We start from the raw sequence: 7266 nt of genomic DNA, 5'->3' as shown, positions 1-7266 counted from the left end.
TGGGAATGTATGAGAAAGTACCTTCATTTTACTCCGCATTTATTTCTTCGTGTTGCTCCTCTTGATTTTCAAGTGGTGTGTTCTTTTAGCTATCATTTGATAATCTTCTTGTAGCTTTTCATCTACATTATCATCAACAACAACTTTCTCCGTAGATGAAGAATTAGACTCATCAAATATAACATGTATAAATTCTTCCACAATCAAAGTTCTTTTGTTATACACTCCATAAGTTTTGCTTGTGTTTGAATAGCCAAGAAAAATACCAACATCAAATTTTGGATCAAATTTGCCAAGATTATCTTTTGTGTTCAAAATATAACATTTGCATCCAAAAACTTTGCAATAACTAATGTTGGGTTTTCTATATTTCCAAAGCTCATAGAGAGTATTATTGAGATGATGTCTAATCAATGTGGTCTTAACCATTTTTTGAATAGACCTATCCTTTCTCTCTACAACTCCATTTTGATGTGGAGTTATAGGTGATGAAAATTTATATTCAATGGCAAAATCATTACAAAAAAATCTCAAATGCATGATTTTCTAATTATCCACCATGATCATTTCCAAAGCTCATAGAGAGTATTATTGAGATGATGTCTAATCAATGTGGTCTTAACCATTTTTTGAATAGACCTATCCTTTCTCTCTACAACTCCATTTTGATGTGGAGTTATAGGTGATGAAAATTTATATTCAATGGCAAAATCATTACAAAAAAATCTCAAATGCATGATTTTCTAATTATCCACCATGATCACTTCTAATGCAAGAAATAACATATAACTCATCTATCATGCATATACATCACACAATCATGAAATATGTAAGTATTCGAAGATTGAGAATTAAAGCATATCACTTATTTATCATGCTTAGGCATTACATAATCATAAAAATAAATCCATCATGATGAGTTGACAAGCTATCATCATATATATATATATAGCCATACATCATGATAAAACATTCAATGTTAAATACAATGATAATTCCATCATGTAAACATACAAGCATACTTTCGCAAATTCATTTATCATGATTCACTCAATATAGTAAATAGCTAAGATAAACTTATCCATATCATGTTAAACTTTATCCACATCATGTTAAACTTATCCACATCATGTTAATGCACTTAATGTTATGATACGAAATGAAATGTTAAATATTTACTAAGATTAAAACATCATCACTTATAATCAATAAGGAAATAATAGTTAGCAAAACACTTAAATCATCTTGCCTTATTATTTTTGCTTAGATCATGATCAAGTGATTATCCTCATAAGCTTCATCAAGGAACTCTTCATCATTCCTTGATTGTGGTACCTACAAAGAAAACATTCACATTGTGCCCTTTGGTACCCAAATACTCTTGGGTCCTTGAGTGTTAGCAATGATTCCTTTTGGAACCCAAATACATTTTGCTCCATAATACACATTTCTTTTAATTGGACATTTATTCTTCATATGACTATTTTGATTGCAATAATGACATACAATTTGATCATTAATGGAGGTAGTTTTAACAAAATAACTCTTATAATATTTTTGTTTCAAATTTAGCTTATAACCGATACCTCCTTTATCAAACACACATTTTTGTGAATTAAGCAAGTTATCTAACATCTTTTGCCCATTTGTGAACTTTAACACAATTTGATTTAGTTCATTGCTCTTTTTCTTAAGTACTTCATTTTCTTTCATTAATTCACCAACATGTGATTTTTCATGCTCATATGAAGTTCTTTGCTTGCATTTAAATGATGCAATTCTATCATGCAACATTTTATTATCCAACTCTAGTCCTTTAATCTTTTCATTTAATGAATCATTGTATTTCTGTAAAGCATCATTTTCATTTTTCAAGTCATCTACATATGATTCTAGATGCTCATGTGAAGTGCTAAGTTTCTCATTTGATAATGCAACTCTATTATGCAAGGTTTTATTCTCTAATTCTAATCCTTTAATCTTCTCATTCAATGACTCATTGCATTTTTGCATGGCATCCTTTTCATTTGTAGATTCTAGCAATTTCTTTTTAAGGCATGCATTCTTTTTACCAATTTTCATCAACTCATCATGCATTTCTTTAAAAGCATCATACAATTCATCATAGGTTGGATCACTTACCTCATCAAGTTCATCATCCGATTCATCTCCAATTGCCATAAGTGCAAAATTCGACACTTCATGAAATTCCTCCTCGTTTGTAGTCTCCTCATACACAATTTCAAGTTTTCTCCAAATTTCACAAGCATTAGAACAATTTGAAACTTTATGAAATTCATTTTTATCTAAGGCACAAAATAAAGCATTCATAGCCTTGGAATTTAAAGTCATATTTTTCTTATCCAATTCACTTAAAACATTCTTCCTAGGACTGAATGAACCATCACAAACTATTTCCCATAGTTCATAATCTAAGGCTTGTAAAAACACTCTCATCCTAGTTTTCCAATAAGGATAGTCATTACCATCAAAGAATGGAGGTCTAGTGGTGGATTGGCCTTCCATGAAAATTGAGCTAATTTGGGTTGCTATAGATCTTTAACTCTAGACGGTTAAGTCTACAAAAGAGCACCTCGCTCTGATACCAAATGAAATACTAACTAGGCAACCCAAGAGGGGGGTGAATTGTGATTTTAAAAATTATCCTAGGCAAACCACACAACAATTTAATCTATTGCCTTAATCAAATTGAAAACAATAAATTCAATCGTGCACAATATTAAAAGAGTAAGGGAAGAGAAAACAAACACAATGATTTTTACGTGGTTCGGCAATCCCCGCCTACGTCCACGCCTCCAAGCTCACCGGGCTTGAGGATTTCACTAAGCTAGCCTCCCAAGGCTTCAAACGCTTACAATTGACTTCCAAGGTGTCAATGGACCTTTACAACAAGAGATTATCCCCAATCTCTTAACCCAAGTGTATCCCAACACTTACAATCTTTTAACTTGATTTTACAAAAAAGATTACAAATGAATCTCTCTCACACAATGTGTTTGATCACAAGTGAAAGCTCAATGTGTGAATGAATGAGATGAATACAAAGATTTAAAGCTCAATGAAAGTTGTATTCTCAATATTTTGCTCAATGATGATCGTTGGAATTCTTCTTGTTTGAATTGGATTGAGCTTATTTATAGTTGGAGCTGAAAAACTAGCCGTTATAGACTGTCTGCTCCAAAACGGTTCGCCGTTAACCATTAACGGTTAACCGTTTAGGCCGGTCAAAGTTACCGTTTGGCCAATTTTTAATTAAACGGTTAGCTGTTTAGGCTTACCCTTTCGCCGTTAATTTCCAGAGACCTGCAAAACAAATTTGGTTTAACCGTTCTTACTAAACGGTTCAAGGTTAGCAGTCTGAAAATAATCGGTTAACCATTTTCGGTAAACGGTTCACCGTTAGTTTCCAGAATCATCATTTTAACAATACTTTGTAGACCATGCTTTCTGAAAATTATCGGTTAGCCGTTTTTAAATAAACGGTTAGCCGTTTGCTGCAGTGATTGCTACAGTGAAATTATTTTCCAAATTTATAGTTTGTCCCTAAAATTTTATAAAACTGTATTACGGCCCAAAATGTTATGAAACGTTGCACATAGGTCCAATTTCAGAATTTTTAAGAAATGCTTTGTTAATCCCAAAACTTTCTGAAATTATGGTATAGCCCAAAATGCTATGACACTTTTCAAATAAGTCATTCTCCAAAATTTCAAGCAATACTTGTTTATTTCAAAGTTTTCAAAATTCTTTCAATTAAACCATAAACTTTGAAAAACAGCCAATTTCATAAAATCATTTTTCCATTAAAGATAAAACCTTTATAATGTAAAAATAATAATTTATTTAAAAAGAATATTAAATAATTTGGGCTTAAAAGATTAATCATTCTTAATCTTGTTTGTTATCATCAAAATCAACATTATGAAAACATATATGTTAACAAAAAAAATTATGAACTAAATATTTTTATAATAAGTTGTGAGTTATGATTTGTTATAATTGATATCTCGTATTTGTGACTTCTTGTAATTGTTATTTGAGGATTGTAATTTGTATTTTAATTAATCATTATTATGATCTATGGAATTAAATTTATGTATTGTTGTGTTATGATTGATTATTGTGAAATTAAATATATAGTTGTAAAATTTGTAATAAACTGATAATAAAATGTTAATTGCTCTCTTAATAAAAATTATTATTATTATATGAGGTTGATGGGTTAAAAAAACATGTCAAACATGTGAGTTTAAAAAAGCACGTTAGGTATGTGAGCTTTTTAGGCACGTTGAACATATAGGCTGAAAAGAAAAAAAAAATGATAGGCCCTTTTTGGGCATGGCCCCACTCGTGTCGTGCCCTTAAAAATACAATTGGGTACGGCACGACACGGCCCACCAAGTTGGTGGGTCATACCGTGCCGGCCCACGGGCCCTTGTGGGCTGTGCTGTGCTGTGCCTTTAGGTGCATGTGGTTCAGTTGAGGTATACTAGATGGTAAGTTAAAGTAATATACAAAGTGAGCTAAGGTGATCATATGGGAAATAATAAGGGAAGCAGAAGCTCAATGGAGTCCCATAGGAGTTAGTTTAGGGAGTTGATATGGGGGCTAATGTGTGCTTAGGAGTAGCTTAGATATACTCGAGGGGACAGCTTATGTGGTCAAATAGAATAATTGGCTTAAGTAGGGTAACTCAGATAATGCAATCTTGATTTCAAATTAAAAATATAGTAAAATAAACAAAAATATAAAGAACACTCGATGTTTACATGGTTCGTTTTTTGGCTTACGTCCACGGAAGCAAGTCGTTACAAATCCACTAAATAAATAAGAGATTGCATGAAATTTTATATTATCGAAGATGAATAACACAAGCTGGATAGCTATATAGAGATGTATAGTGTTGATGAAGATGAAGATAGTGAATAAAAATATAGAGGGTGATAATCTGATAGAGAAGATGATGAAGGTGAATAATAGAAAATAAACTCCAAAAAATGGAGAAATGAGTGACGATCCAAAAGATGGAGAGAGAGAGAGAGAGAGAGAGAGAGTATGGGTGCATAAGACAGTATACAATGGAGGCTAATGGTAAGGAGAATACATACAATTTATTATTAAATGTCATGCTTAGGTCAAAAGAAGAGAATATTTTTAGGGTGATGTGTCATATTTAAAGAAAAATTATAAGAATATTCTTTTTACATTAGGTTTATTCTTTCACATAAAGATCGTAAAGTGTCCAACCTGGACCATTGAATTCCAAGCCCATCGAATATAGTAAACTATTCCAAATGACATCCTTATACTACTTCATGTATTATTTCCATTTTATCCTTGTAATTTCCTTTACTTATTGGTCCAAAAATATCCATCTAAATTTACCCCTAAGCATTTATGTGCACATTTAAATCAATTTTTGTTTGACTGCTAAAACAATAATCACACAAATCAAGCAAGTTTGTTCAATGAATCATAAATAAAATCTCAATTTTATGTTCTTGATCAATGAGTTGTAAATTATGGTAATGATTTTGCTTAGAAATAATTATTAACATAGAAATTAGTTTCAAAAGTTTAGTTTTAGTATTTAGGTGGGTGTGTAGAGTATAAACTTAGTTTTTAAATTTTAATAGTGGATATAATAAGTAAATGGGTTTAAAGAGTATTTTAATAGATTTAAATAGTCCCATCCTTTTAAAAAACATAATCTGATTTTGAGAATCAATTTTATACATAATACAATTCCATATATATCCTTAAATATATTATATAAACACAAAATTATCCTTATTATTCAATTAGGAAATAAAATCAATAAAGTTAAGGACATCATTATTATTATAAAATTTTTTATGAGTGATGATATAGTCACAAACTTTTGCACAAATTTATCTTGTACAAACTGACGTGGCATTAATTTATTGGTTAAATAAAAATATAAAATAATAAAAACAAATCATGTGGGCCAAATGATATTTAATTCAACCAATCTTATCATGCCACATGAGTTTGTACAAACTAAATTTGTACAAGAGTTTGTGGCTCTATTATTACTCATTTTTTATTCATACATGCTCCTTTACAATAAATCTTCTTCACCTTATCAATTGTTTTAATATAAAACCATAAAAAATCAAATTATTAAACAAAAATAATATTTTTAGTAATTATTTTATGCTCAAAACCTATTACTAAGCAAAGATCAGCTCTATACTCACCCTTTCTTTTACACTTTTTTACTTGTAGGAGGTTGTAGTTAAACCGATCAATCCAGTACGACTGAAATTTTTTAGTTTTGACAATAACATAGTGTTACTATATTAATCCTACCTCAAATGTTCGTGTCAGCTACAAAGACCCACCGCCTGCCTGGTAATTGCGTCGGGCTTCTTTGTGCCAATTAAATGTACTCGAGAATCATACTAACTAAACTAATGGGCCGTATAAAAAAATAATAATAATAAACCAATGGGCATTTTCGGAAAAAAATTAAAACCAAATGGGCCTAAATAGCCCAAAAGTAATGTGAGCGGTGCCACGGGCAGCCTACAATTTGCGTAAACTCCATTTGTAAGTAAATCTCATAAATGATTTTATAAATTGAACTATTTATAAGAAATCACATAATTATTTTAGCGTAATGATAAAGTTACAAATTTTTATATAAATTTATTTTATATTAAATTGATGTAGCATAAATTATTAGTTGAATGAATATATAAAATAAAAAAATTAAATCATGTGAGCCAAGAGATAGTTAATACACCTATTAAATTATGTCCCATCAATTTGTATAAAACAATTTTATATAAGAATTTGTAACTCTATCTTTACTTTAATTTTAATATATACCTCGTCGCTCATCTTAAAATATACATTCATTTTTAATAGCTCTCTCCTTCCCTTCCCTTCTCAATCATAATTGGTTTGGGAAATTTAAAAAGAGAGAGACAGGCTTGACACCCATAATCGAAATCATTTAAGAGGGAGAAAAAAAAATTAACCTTAGATTGTCTTGTTCTTAATTTATTTGGTTTGACGACCCTCTACCTTGCATTCAGACATCACTATTTAGAGATTGTTGAGGTTTTTCTAATTACAGATTCATGTAATCTTTTATTTTTTATTTTTAATGGAACTATTTATTTTACTGTATTTTTCCAATAAAATTCTTAATTTTGATTAAAAAAGGGGAAAATTAATTGTTTTTCTTCTTTTGTTAAGATTGCAAGCTTTATTCAA

The sequence above is a fragment of the Citrus sinensis genome, chromosome 7 (genome assembly GCF_022201045.2).
Source record: "Citrus sinensis cultivar Valencia sweet orange chromosome 7, DVS_A1.0, whole genome shotgun sequence".
NCBI lineage: Eukaryota > Viridiplantae > Streptophyta > Magnoliopsida > Sapindales > Rutaceae > Citrus > Citrus sinensis.
The sequence above is the reverse complement of the archived record's forward strand: the minus strand, read 5'-3'. Positions refer to the sequence as shown.